General features: G+C 37.7%; 1 protein-coding gene across 6 annotated transcripts in view; it reads left to right on the forward strand.

Moving 5' to 3' along the window:
* Nol4 (nucleolar protein 4) overlaps nucleotides 1–14,419 on the forward strand; it is a 275,830-nt gene that overhangs the window by 51,874 nt on the left and 209,537 nt on the right. For 2 of the 6 annotated variants that reach the window (XM_013014855.1, XM_013014856.1), the window contains exons 1-2: nucleotides 5,459–5,464; nucleotides 7,082–7,086. The exons of 3 other annotated variants lie outside the window; for them this stretch is intronic. The gene's annotated coding sequence lies outside the window, so the exon portion shown is untranslated. Of the gene's footprint in view, nucleotides 1–5,452; nucleotides 5,465–7,081; nucleotides 7,087–14,419 lie in introns of those variants that run through there. One more of the 6 variants, XM_013014857.1, reaches the window with a different exon arrangement.

A 14,419-nucleotide genomic window follows, 5' to 3' on the forward strand; every position in this document is an offset into this window, starting at 1 on the left:
TTATCTCCAATAACCAACAGAATTCCTGATTGAATGTGTGGCTTAAGCGGTATGGTTCCAAATAAGAGTAGGAGGCCCTGAGGTCAAGCCCTAGTGCAAATAAAATAAAATAAAATAAAATAAAATAAAATAAAAACACAGGTATAATCCAGGTCCTAGGAAAACTATGATCTTGAAATATTCTATCTGCCACATCTTAGTCTCTTATGTTGGTAATTCTTCCAAGGCACACTAAGGTTTCCTAAAAACAAAAACCTAAATCTTGCAGATTTCATTTGTCATCTTGCTTAATCGCTCTCTCTTTTTTGTTGGTTGTGGGTCTTGAACTCTGGGCCTGGATGATGTTCCACAGTTCTTCAGCTGAAGGCTAGGGCACTACCACTTAAGTCACAGAGCCATTTCCCGTTTTCTGGTGATTAATTGGAGATAAGAGTCTCAGGAACTTTCCTGCCTGGGCTGGATTTGAACGGTGATCCTCAGATCTCAGCCTCCTGAGTAGCTAGGAATACAGGCGTGAACCCCCGGTGACCCTGCTTTGGCTTAATCTCTGTTAAGAATCCGAATCTCTTGATAAAACTTACTATTTTCTTTGAAAATATCTCCTGTACTTAGGAATAATCTTTGACAGTTTTTTTTTAAATTTCCAGGTTTTGAGGATTGAACTCAGAGCCTGGGTGCTGTTCCTAAGCTTTTTGGTTCAAGGCTAGTACTCTACCACTTGAGCCACAGCCCAGTTTCCTACTGTTTGGAAGTTCATTGGAGATAAGAGCCTCACAGACTTTCCTGATTGGGTTGGCATTGAACTGAAATCTTCAGATCTCAGCTTTCTGAGTAGCTGGATTGTAGGCATGAGCCCCCAAGTATGGTCCTTTGAGCATTTGAAGTTCTTCTTGGAATCTCAGTCTACCTTCCCTTTCTCTTTCCCTTTCCCTTCCTCACTCTCCAAACCTTTGTTCCTATTTCTCATTCTTTATTTCTTTCTCATTTCTCCCTCCCATCTCGTCCTTCCTTCATTTTTTTCTTCCCTTCTGGAAGTAGAAACCCAATACCACTGTGTAAAAATACAGATCAATTATTAGGAGGGACATAAAATATAAGCATATCTTAAAAATGAGGTAGAATAAACCATCAAATATAGGGAAGGCTAAATAAAAAAAGTAGAGAGAGAGCAATGGCATTGTATAAGAGAGATGGAAGAATGAAAACTGGAAAAGAATTGAAAAAGAGAGACTCAGTCTTTCTTTCTTTTTGAAGAAAGGAGTAGTTCCTCCTCCAATTCTTGGTGCTCAGCTTTCTGAGCACAGATCTCCCTTTACCCATGGATTCTCTCAGAGGCTATTTTCCATGTGTGGCCTCCTGGGTACAGTGCTCTGTGATCAGTTAAGGTCTGCATCAGAGTCAGGGAGGGATAACAAGGGGCAGGTTCTGTAGAATAATAGCAGTTCCCTGAGCTTGGTAGTCACATGGAGAGCAGGAAAACAAACTGTATTGGGTGAAAAGGTGGGTAGGGCAAAACCCAGACTTTCTACCACCCATGACTTGTGTGTCAAGACTCATTCTTGTATACAATCATATATGCCTGACTCTGTCTTCTGGCTATTTGTTTTACTGATCTCCTGAGCAGCAAACTGTAAAAGGAATGCAGATTCTTACTAGGGGTGTATGTGTGTGTGTTCTACATGTGCTATCATCAGTAATGCTCTGCCTGGGCCATACTGGACCACAGTGCAGATGCTGGCCAGGAGAGTATAGCAGTCTTCATTCTAACTTCCAGTAAAGAGAAAATACAGCAATCCCTAAACAGCAAGTTTGGGCATTACCTTCTCAAGATGACACCACATACAAAGCAACAAAAATCACATGGTACCTTATAAATACGTTAGAAACAATAGCAAGAAAGAAAAAACCACTTGTGTCCTTTTCTTGGGATTCATTTCGCTTAGCATCATCTTATCTGACCTTTTCTGCTTGTCTCAGACATATACTAGTTATTGCAAATAAGGGAAACCATGGGACCTATTTTTCTTTGGGCCTGGCTTACTTCACTTAATAGAATTTTTTTCCATTTCCTAACAAATGGGGGTGATGTCATTCTTTCTGATGGAAGATTAGAATTCCATTGTGTATATATACCACATTTTCTTGATCCATTCATCTACTGAGGGACATCTGGGTTGGTTCCATATCTTAGTTATGGTAAATAATGCTGCAATAAATATAGTTGTGCTGGTAGCTTTAGTATGGTCTTGTTTGTGATCATTTGGGTAAATGTCCAAAAGTGGGATTGCTGGGTCATAGGGGAGCTCTATGTGGAGTCTTTTGAGTAAGCTCATACTACTTTCCAAATTGATGTTGGTATAATTTGGGGAGGGGAAGAGAAAAATTGTTTAAATAGGGATACAGGTTGACCCATTGCAACAATGAGATGTACAAGATGCTATGTGGAAAAATGAACTTTACAATTTAGGCAGGGTGGGAGGGGTTTGTAATTGTGGAGATGGGAGGGAAGGGATGGTAGGGGAAAAAAATCAAAGGAGGAGGCAACAATGCTTGATAAGAAATGTACTCATTACCTTGCTCATGGACTTGTAACCCCTCTGTACAGTATTTTCACAATAAAAAAAAGATGACACCACACTTTTAGATTGAGAAATGTAGCATTTCTCAGATGTCCTGCCACTATGGAGCTTATAGATCCACTAAGTTCAGAACCACTTCTTTGTTCTCTGTCCTTTCCTCTCCCACTTTTGCCCTCTGAAGCTGTCTCTCACATTCTCTTCAGTATGCCATGCTTCTGACCTGCTCTGAGGTCAGAGCTGATTTGCTGATTCCTGGCTGGCTGTTGCTGTAACCAGTCTCTGGGTCTCTCCAAATACTAGCTGTCCAATATTGAATTTCATTGGTTCCTCCAGGTACCCACTTCCCTAGGGAAACTGTTCTGATTTCAAATGGCCAGAGAATCCCAGAAAATCTATTTGCTTCTAATCTACCATGTTAGCTCCCTCAATGTCGTGTATTAGTATCACATCCAGACCTCCTGCATATTTTCTTGTTCTTATCTATATTTGTTGTTTCATCTTCAGTCTTTTATCTGGTTCTCTAAATTCCTTTTACCCTTTGCAGGTTTTGAGCTTTAGACCTCTGTTTCTAAGCAACCCAATGGATAATTCTACATATTGTTCCTGAACATATATCAAATTAATCTATTCTACATATTGTTCCTGCACATTTATCAAATTAATTTGTCCATTACTGAATCATATTTTTAAGCTCAAACTTACTTTTCTTCCTGTATTTCATATCTTATTCCACAACCTGACTGTACCTTGAGCTATCCAAGAAACATGCGATCCCTGCATTGGTTCCTGTAATCATTTTTTAAGCTTTTCTTATTGGTATCATGCACATGTCAGGTATTAGCATAAAACCTGAATGAGAAATGAACACATTTGCAGCTACATATTGAAACTACGGTTCTAGATAGATAAAATTCTGTGTAAAATTTTAAGATGGAGGATGAGAAAAATCCCAGCATATATGTGCTGAATTGAGAACAACTCCAGCAGAGAGGAGAACAAAATCCCCATGGTGGCATTTAGTCCATTTGTACTAACAGAATGCCACAGAAACAACAATATATAAAGAATAACAATTTGTTTCCCACACTATTAGAGTCTAGAAGTCCAAGATTAAAGAACTGGTACTTAGTGTCTCATGAAGACTGTGTTCTCCAGATGTGGGGAACACTAAGTTCTTCCATGGAGGAAGATAGAAGAGCAAAGGAAAGGGGACAAGCTTCCTCTAATAGAAGCTTTATAAATGCATTTAAGCTGGCTCATGAAAAGAGTCCCTCTCTTGCCTAACTCCTTCTTAAAAGACCCCATTCCCCTCCTTCCCTCCCTCTTCTCCTCTCCCTTCTTTCTTTTCTTAATTTCTTGGGGTAGTAGAGTTTGAATTTACAGCATTGCACTAGCTCAGCACATGTTTTACCGCTTGAGACACACCCTCAGCCCTTTTTTGCTCTGATTATTTTTTTTTTGAAATAGTGTCTCATTTTTACCCAAATCAGCCTGGACCATGATCCTCCTATTTATGCTTCCACATTTGCTGGAATAGCAAGCACGCATAGAATATGGCAAGCTCTTTTTTTTCTGTTGAGATGATGCTTCATGAAAGTTTTTCCTGGGCTGGCCTTGAACTATGATTCTCTCAATCTCCTCCTAGGTAGCTTGGCTTAGAGATGTGAGACACCACTGCACAGACAATGTCCCATCTCTTATTCCCACCATGTTGGCAACCTTCCCATTTTTGGAAGGATACATTCAGATGTTAGTGAGGGAAAGGAGAGTAATTTTTACTGTGAGAAGAAGAAATAGTGTGTGGTGGTGGTGATGGAGGACAGCTTTTGCCAGACTTTCAGAGGTCGGATGAGGTATCTCTTGTGCAGTGGGAATCTACAGAATGTTTTTAAGAAGAGTTCCATGAACTGTTTCATAACTTTAAAAGATCATCTGGCTTTGGGTGGAGCATGACTTGGAAGAGTGACAGTTTGTATGTGGGGAGAAAACTAAAGATAATGGAAGTTTTCCAGTAGTGGCTGGGACATGCAAGTGAAGGAGAGGTAAGGGAACAGACGGGAGGTATTTTTAGTGGTCTTTTTTTCCTTATCACCCATTGCTGTGTTTCAGTCTCCTTTCTGGGCTTAGAACATTCATGATAGATGGGGCTGTCCATATCCCAGGGCCTATTTGTTAGGGTTTTTTATGCATTTGGGGCTCTGTCAATGTCTAAGAAGATGGCGAGTATTCAGGCAGAAAACAGACTCCAGAATTTTGTTCTCTAACTTCTTAGCTATGTCACTTTAAGCAAATTGTCTAACACTTCTATTTCATTTTCCTCTTGATACAGAGCAAGGATATTTTCAGGATGTCAGAGAGAGGTGAAATAATAGTATAATATATAGGTAATGCCAGCCTATGTTGAGAGGAAAGGTGATGGTTTCTTTTGGGGAGGTGAACAGGGGTAGTGATGAAGAAAAGGCCCAAGGGAGTTTGTGGAGAGTCCTGCTCTTCTGTCTATTCATATGGTTGGTCCTTATCTGAACAGCTGAATTTGGGTACATTTGTATAAACTTATAGGGCTACATTTATAGTCTGCTTATTTTACTCTGATGTTTTACAGTTAATTATTATTCAAAGGCTCTTCAGGCTCTCTGATGTTAGGGCATTCTTTTTTATTTTTGGATAGGAACTCAAGCCTCCCTCTCTACAAGATTTCAACCTACTTTGCTAATCATTTCTTCCTAGACCTTGGCATACGTCCTGGGTATCTGTTTTTATTGTTTCAGACATTTCGAGTAAATAAGTTAGAGCCTTCTAGTTGTCATTGGTCCATCTTTTCAATCATGGAAATTTCTGCCTTTCAACTGAATACAAGACTGCCAGTGAGCAGATTTCTGATCATGGTTTTTGGTGTTTTGCTTCTAGGTGTGGTTATGAGATTCCTTTGGGACCAACAGTCCATAAGTGAGAGTGATGCAAGCCACTTAACTCCTGTGTGTTCTCTTCCATTTTACTTCTGGCTGGGAAATAGCAATGTCTGAAAAGTCTTGGCAGCCACCAGTTCCAGATGGTAGCACTACTGTGTCGGCTGTGGATCGCTGGACTGTTAGAGGAGGGGGAAATTGATTCCTCTTTCATATAAGCTAGAAGAGCTGAGGTTTATTTATTACAACATGATCTATATTAACACAGTTAGTACTTTATAAACATTGTGATTCACATGTGCCCTTCTGCATTTAGTTAGGCTAATGTCTCTTTTTGAGATACCCTTGATTACTGCAATGGTCCCCAGGCTATGCTACATTCATTATTTATCTTTTTCTGTTTACTAGGTACGTGATCATGGGGGAAATACTAGTTTTTCTGAGTCTCAGCTTTATTACCTGTGAGTTGAGAATAGTGAACATTGAAGATTAAGAGATATTGCACATACAAGGTTCCAATAGTCTGGAGTATATACTTAGTACTCAACACATTATTTTAACACACACTGATGGTCTTACAGAATCAAGTGCAACAGAACTCAATGTGCATTGTAAAAATTAAGAGCATTTAAGTGACAAACTCATTCTTTAAGCATGCTTAGCCTTCTAGAAGTATGTGGCTATTTCATAATATTGAAAATAGTGTAATGTAAACATAAATTATATAACCAAGAAATTCTATTCTATTTATATATTCAAAAGAATTGCACACATGAATGCACCAAAAATATGAACAACATAAAATGAATCATTTTAATACAAATAAATAGAAGCAATCTCCCAGATGCCAGAGAAAAACTCTTAGTTTCAGAAAATTACTTTTTAACGGTTCATGTTTTACTTTCCTCTAAATAATCAGAGATAATAATACTGATTATAGACTCACTAAAAAAATGTGATCATTGATTACAATGTACCTTGGAGAAAGCACTAAAAATCTATAATATTTTACAAATAAATATAGTTATAATTTGAATATCATATGGTTTCCTGTGAATCTAATGTACTTGCTTTAATTCTCTACTAAGAGTGATAAATGTTTATGTTTTTGTTTGTCTGAAAATATTCTCATTTATACATAAGAATGCACTCAATACTCAAATCTACATGGAACATCATGATGTTATTTTTTATTTTATTTTTTTGTCAGTCATGGGGCCTGAACTCTAGGCCTGGGCACTGTCCCTCAGCTCTTCAGCTCAAGGCTAGCACTCTACCACTTTGAGCCACAGCACCACTTCCGGCTTTTTCTGCTTATCTGGTACTGAGGAATTGAACCCAGGGCCTCATGCATGCAAGGGAAGCACTCTACCACTGAGCCACCTTCCTAGCCCTGATACTATTATTGTACTACCTTTTGACTTCATAGTTTGCTGCCCGACAAGCAGCTATTCTTTAAAAGTGATCTGTCTTCCTATCTGGCTGCTTATTATTATTATTATTATTATTATTGATAACTGCTCCTGGGGCCTGAACTCAGGGTCTGAGTGATGCCCCCAAGCTTCTTTGCTTAAAGTTAGCTCTCTGTCACTTGAGCCACAGTTCTACTTCCAGCTTTTTTTTGGTAGTTAATTGAAGATAAGAGTGTCATGGGCTTTCGTACCTAGGCTGTCTTTTAAATGGGATTCTCTGATCTGAGACTCTGAGTAGCTAGGATTATAGGCATGAATCAATGGCGGCAGGCTGTTTTGTAATATAGGTAGTCTGTGGTCTTTGGAATGCACATTCTTTCAATCAGAGGCCTCCTTGCAAGATCAGTTCCCCTTGAAACTTCTCCCCTCAGCCAAAAGCCAAATCTATCAAGCAAGGCTCCTTGCCCTGCCTATTTACAACTGAGCAGGTGTTTTTCTAGTCCTTCCTGTCATTGCCTGTGCACCTTTACTCTCTCAGGACCACATTTTTCTAATGCAGTTTCTGCTGTTTTATGTTAAAGGCCCATTGTTCACATGACTGTAGCAATTGCCAGGCCTTGAGAGCTTTGTATTTTTTAAATATACTTTTTATCTTTATATTTGCCAGTTTATTTTATGATGAGAGTCTTTATTTGCTAAAAGCAGAGTAAGGAAATGACTGTTTTGTCCTTGGCAAATTTTCTGTTTCAATTTGAATTTCTTGTTATTACAGAGCCCAGGCTGACCTGGAACAGAACACTCCGTATTCCTTAGTCTTCAAGGTGCTGGGATTATAGAGATGCAGTATCAACCTGGCTAATAGGAATTGTTTTAAATTTAAAAGGTGAAAGAAATATTTTTACAAATACATGCCCTGATGATAAGTTGTGCTGTTATATCTTAATTCCCTTTACATCTTCAATATTTTTAAATATCTGAGCTTAATGGCAAAAAAGCATTTGTAGTTAACTAGTTTGGGGACTAGTCGAAAAAGTCTTTACTTTCTGCCACACAGAAAGCCAGCCTTTTAATGTCAACAGAATTCCATGGCCTTTCATCTTCTTTCATCCCCTTCAAATAGATTTTGCATTTAAAGCAAGACTGAGTAAAAGTAAAGAGAGTTCCCAAATAGGCCATGTCCCCACAGGTTCACAGCACATGGCCTCCCTTTCCTATCACTCACCAGCATGTGACTGTTGTCTTCTTAAACAAGTAGAGATCCATTGACATGTTCTTACAGCTAAAAGCCCATCGTTTACTCACTCTAGACATGGGATAGCTCACAGGTTCTAACACAATGAAGACTGATATGCCCGCCATCATTGTATTATTAATTCTAGTTGCACTGTCCTGAAGAGACTTGTCCTAGTCGACCCTTCTTCTACCACAACTCTAGGCACAGTTAGAATCATAAACATTTAGAGCTTTAGCAGAATCACTCCTTTGATTTAGTAAAGTGCATCTAAGATTTTGCCTTGTCTTTCACACATAATGTGCTACATTATCAAACACATTTCTTTCCAGTGGTAGAGAATATTCCATTCTCTGGGTACCATGCATAGCTTATCCATAGTTTATCTTTCATCTACTGAAAGATATGTTCGATCTTCCAGTTATGTATTAGGTATGTGCAATTATGTATGCAGCTGTTATATATCTTCATGTTGGTGGATAGAAGTTTTCAACCTTTGTGGTTACTCATCAAGGGGTCATATCATGAGTACATTTAATTTCTGAAGATCTGCCAAATTTGTCTAAGATGATTGTAATTTTTTTTTATTTCCCTAAGGGTGAGTGAAAATTCCTATTGCTTTTCCCAAGTCTTTCCATTTCCTAACAAATGGGGAAATACCATTCTTTTTGATGGAGGCATAGAATTCCATTGTGTATATATACCACATTTTCTTGATCCTTTCATCTACTGAGGGGCATCTGGGTTGGTTCTATATCTTAGATATGGTAAATAATACTGCAATAAACATAATTGTGCTAGTAGCTATATTAACTGAAGTAAGCCAGGCCCAAAGAAACATAGGTCCCATGTTTTCCCTTATTTGCAATAACTAGTATATGTCTGAGACAAGCAGAAATGGTCAGATAAGTTGATGTTAGGCGAAATGAACCCCAAGATAAGCTTAGACTCAAATGTTTTTTCTTGCTTGCTATTGTTTCTAACATATTTATAAGATACTTCTTTGTTGCTTTGTATGTCCCTCCCCCACGGTATAACATACCCTGCTTTCACTGCATTTGATGTTGGTGTAATTTGGGGAGGGGAAGGGAAAAAACAAATTGTTTAAATAGGGATCCTAGTGGACCCATTGCAACAATGAGATTTACAAGTCGTTATGTCAAAAAATGAACTTTACAACTTTGGTGCGGGGGTAGGAAGGGATGGGAGGGGGAACCAAAGGAGGAGGCAACAATGCTTGATAGGAAATGTACTCATTATCTTGCCCATGTAATTGTAACCCTTCTGTACAGTATTTTCACAATAAAAAAATCCTGTTGTTCTACATCTTCTACAGTTTTTGGTGGTGTTCATATTCTAGATTTTAGCCATTGCCATAGGCATGTGGTGAGAGCTGATTATTTTATACCCCCAAGTGAATGTATATTGTAGATCATTCTTTCAAATGAGCATTTTCCATCTGCACATCTTCTTTGGTGATGTGTATTTTAAATTGGGCTGTTTTGTTTTCTTATTACTGAGCTCCATGAGGTCTTTTTATATAATGAATAATTGTCCTTTATCAGATGTCTTTTACACATACTTTCTTCCAAACTGTGACTTCTCTTATCTCCTACCTGTCCTTTACAGCGAAAGATTGTTTAATTATACTGAAATCTAGTTTTCTGATTCTTCCTTTTATGGATTCTGCCTTTCACGTTGCATCTAAATAGTTATATTCATGTTCATGATAATTTCTATATTTTCCTGTTACTTTTGAGGAGTTATATATAATTTTAAATTTAAGTTCAGACATGTGATCAGTGTTTCAGAAGGCATAAGGTGTATGTGTAGATCTCTCTCTCTTTCTCTCTCTCTCTCTTTCTCTCTGTCTGCCTGTCTGTCTCATATGGATGTCCAGTTGTTCTAGCACATTTGATGATGAAATTACCTTTTCCCTACTTTCTTGCTTATATTCTTTTGTCAGATCAGTTAACTACATATATGTATGTCTATTTCTGGTTCTCTGTTCCCATTCATTCACCTTTTAGTCTATACATTAGCCAACATTACATTGTCTTGATTTACCACAGCTGTATCATAGTCTTAAAGTCAGATCCTGTCAGGATTCAGACCATATTCTCTTTTCTTTTTATGTTGCTATTCATATTGTCTTTTTTCTCACATTTTATCCTTAATAGTTTTTCTCTTTATGGAATAATTTATATATTTGAGGAGTGAACATTACAATAAAATAAAAACTATCATCTGCTCCTTAAGCTTCAGAAAATTCAATTCATCTTCAAGTGAAGCCAAATCTATAAAACTAGTATTTATTTTCATACTTTGGGTGACAAACTCAATCTTCAGAAGAATGTTAGGAAATTCTAGGAGGTAACTTCAGCAGTAATTATGGAGCATGGTAGTCTGCTTCAAAGAGACATAGTTAGTTCCCAAAACCTATAACAGGAACTGGCTTTTTAGCAAAGAAATTCTGCAAATTAGCCAGACTATACAAAATATGTACTTTAATTAGACATTTAATATTCCTGTACTGTACCAGAGACTTAAGTATTAAGGTTTCAAAATAATTATCACCAATATCTTCTTTTAGTAGACTCATCCTGTAGAGTGTTTTATGATAAAGAGACAAGTTAAAATAGAAGATGAATTTTCTTTCCAAAATAGTGCCAAACTGGAATCAACTTGTATATACATCAAATGGAATGTGGTTAAATTGTGGCATAATCACGCAAAGAAACACTGTTAAACAATAAATGTGTAGGGAGATCCAATATCAACACTTTGACGTTGATCCCTCTCATATGACTAGAATCTTTCCCAGTGAGACATTTTTTGCAGCACTTTTGGTCAATCTTTCTCTCTAGGTTTTAAGTCTTAGCCTTGTAGATAGCTAAGATTTTTAATTTAAAGTACATGTGCCTTGAACAAAGTTACTGCTCCTGGTATTTGTCTTTGATTAAAAATACTGTACTGGAGGACATAGCTCAGTGGGAGAGTACGTGTGTGTGTGTGTGTGTGTGTGTGTGTGTGTGTGTGTTTAGGTTTAATTTAAGCATACCTCAATAAGTTACATAAATAGTTTTGTAAACATTTATCTTTTATGAAACGAGGTTGACTTCTTAACCTTTTAGAAAAGGTTTAAAAGATTTTTTTGACACTCCTTTTAATGTTTCCTTACTGGATATACTCCTGAATTTTAGATTATTGGCTATGGGGACCACACATATTTGCTATGAATATTATCATCACGAAACCTTAGTTTTATTTGTTCTCTCTGGCTCTTAGTCCCAAAGGTACAAAAAAGAATTTACTACTCTTTTTACCTAATAACTGTACCCGTTAGTTAAAAGAAAACACAAGGAGCTGTAGTTTAGACTTCCTCTTCACAGCTAGACACTGAATGATCTAGAGCGATGTATGACCCAAGAAGATGACTGAATGACTTAAATGTTCCGATGGACCTTACGCTTCCACTAAACCCTTCAGTGTTCAAGGAGGACATTTTAGTTTCTGTCTGCTTTCTTGGGAAGACCTTAAATGGCTTGGTAGTTGGCTAGCACAGTGAAAGAAAGAAAGGCGGGAAACATGCAGACCAAATAATAACTGGTTAATCAGAGGCTCCAAATTGCAAGTCACTTGCGTTTCAAGGGCAGAGGCAGCATGTGTCAGGGCATGATGGAAAGTCCTCAGTGCAAGACAATATCTGACAAGGAGGGCTCAGCCTGCCAGAGCTGAGCATATGGCAGAGCTGTGCTTGCCTGTCTTCTTTGTGCTGGCAGAAGAGGCATCCCGGGCGCATGAATCTTGCCCTGTTCTTGAAAGAGGATGAAGAGTCTGCATAAATCATTATGATTCTCTTCTTATCGAAGAAACAAACTTGGAATTGAACCCAGTGGGGTTTTTGTTTTTGGTGATAAATTTGAACTAAGTAGAATTAATTTTCTATATTTTTGTGAGCCAATACCCAGTATAAAGTTAATGAATTTGGTACAGGGACATAATTTTTTTTTTTTGGTTAACGTAGTTTGGGTTGAAACATTTTATTTTCTCTATATTATTCATTCTTTGTCTTCATTCTTTTTCCCCCTGAAATAATGTGTTTACAGTTCAGCCAGGGATGACTTTGCTTCTCCTCTCTTTAGAACATTGTCAGTAAAACGGATAAGATTTGAGGAAAGCAATAATTTCTCATTAAAATATTTAATTTTTACATATTAGTACGGTGAATTCCCTTAGTTGTTAATACATAAAAATAAATGTTTTTTTTTTAATTTATTCAACCAGGTGTTTTGTTATTGGTTTGTGTCTGTATGAGTGAATCTGAGGCCTGAGGGTCAAATGGCCGGAGAGCTGAGTGATAAATTGTCTGTTTAAAATTTGTTATATTATTTGAAGATACACACACACACACACATAATCTCTGAGATGGTTGTGAAAATTAATTTGTGTGTGTGTGTGTGTGTGCGTACTAAGGTTTAAACCCTAGGCCTTACACACTTACGTGGTTTTTATTTTTCTCTCAAAGATGATGTCCTACCACTTGCGCCACAACTCCTCTTCTGGCCTTTTTCTGGTTAATTGTGACAAGAGTCTCATGACCTTTTATTCCAAGGCTGGCTTTGTACCAGAACCCTCAGATCTCAACCATCTGAGTAGCTAGAACTTACAGGTTGAAGCGCCAATGCAGGCTGAACATTAGGTTGTTTATAGGTGTTCTTTGTAGATTATTGAGTTTAGAACTCTGGTAAATTTAAGACTAAATTGTATATTTATTTCATTGTCCCTTCTTGTTTCTTTGTTATGGCATTGCATTTGTTGTTTATAAATTGGCATCTCTTCCTACTGCTTTTGTTTCTAAAACTGTCATTAAAATTATATTAACACCTTCATGATGATGATTTTGTGAGTTCAGGACCCAGTTGATAACAGCTTGAATAAGGAAGGAAAGATGGCAAGGTCTTTCATCCCTAAGTTCCTAGAGAGAGAATCTGATGTATTGGTCTAAATAAATATAAAGTAACTACCTAAAAATTAAATATATAATATATATAAGTATATACTTTTAAATATGTAACACATATAAGTGTATAATATATAAAATGTAAACTGAATAAAAGTTATTTCCATAGATGTTACATTTCATATGTAAAAATTTGAAGCTGGGTGCCAGTAGCCCACGCCTGTAATCCTAGCTACTCAAGAGGCTGAGGTCTGAGGATCATGGTTCAAAGCCAGCCCGGGCACGAAAGTCCGTAAAACTCTTATCTCCAATTAACTACCAGAAAACCAGAAGTGTTGCTGTAGCTCAAGTGGTAGAGCGCTAGCCTTGAGCTGAAGAGCTGAGAGACAGTGTTCAGGCCCAGAGTTCAAGCCCGACACTGACAAAAAATAAAAAAGAATATTATTCTAATTTTGAGGAATATTCTCATAACCTACCCTACTCTGATCCTAGTAGTATGTATGAGTGGCATGCCAGTCTCCTTCCTGACTAGCCCCGTATGGTCATCACATGAGAGGGGGAACCTCTCCAGTGCAGAATAGGGCTTGGGAAGATTATAGTGTTTCTGTTCGAAGAAACTCTTGCCATTTGTCTCATTGGCTGCATCATAGTTTTATTTAGGTTACCCTAAGTGCTGTTAGTTCACATTCATGATGATGTCATGTCAGCTGTTCATCGCTGTGTACTTCTGGCTATTCTTTATGGCCCAAATGCAAACACTGCCTCTCTTTATGAACAGAAAGAGCTCTATGTGTCAGCCACATAGGATTAACTTCTTCATGTAACATTTTTCTTACCCCCCCACAAGGTTAATTTTTCCATTGTTGCTCTTTATCACCCATGTGACCTAGTGGCACGTATCTCTATGTCCCATTGTCAAGATTACACTTCACTTGAACCCCAACCTATGTCAAATGACATTGCTTCCAAAGAACTACCTTAACAGGAGATGAATCTACTACTCCCAGAACTACTTTGTTCATATATTAATATGTTTGTCAAATTACAACTGTTTCAGAGTACACTGATGGCTACAACTAAGTCATGATAAAGCCCAATTGGTAGCATTCATGAGTAAACATGAAACACCTAATATTAGCAATTCCTTTCTCTTATAAAAATAATGCATGGGGCTGGGAAGATGGCTCAGTGGTAGAGTGCTTCCCTTGTATGCATGAGGACTTGGGTTCGATTCCTCAGCACCACATAAGCAGAAAAAGCTGGAAGTGGTGCTGTGGCTCAAGTGGTAGAGTGCTAGCCTTGAGTTGAAGAGCTGAGAGACAGTGCCC

This window comes from Dipodomys ordii, unplaced genomic scaffold (assembly GCF_000151885.1).
Source record: "Dipodomys ordii isolate 6190 unplaced genomic scaffold, Dord_2.0 Scaffold25, whole genome shotgun sequence".
Lineage (NCBI taxonomy): Eukaryota > Metazoa > Chordata > Mammalia > Rodentia > Heteromyidae > Dipodomys > Dipodomys ordii.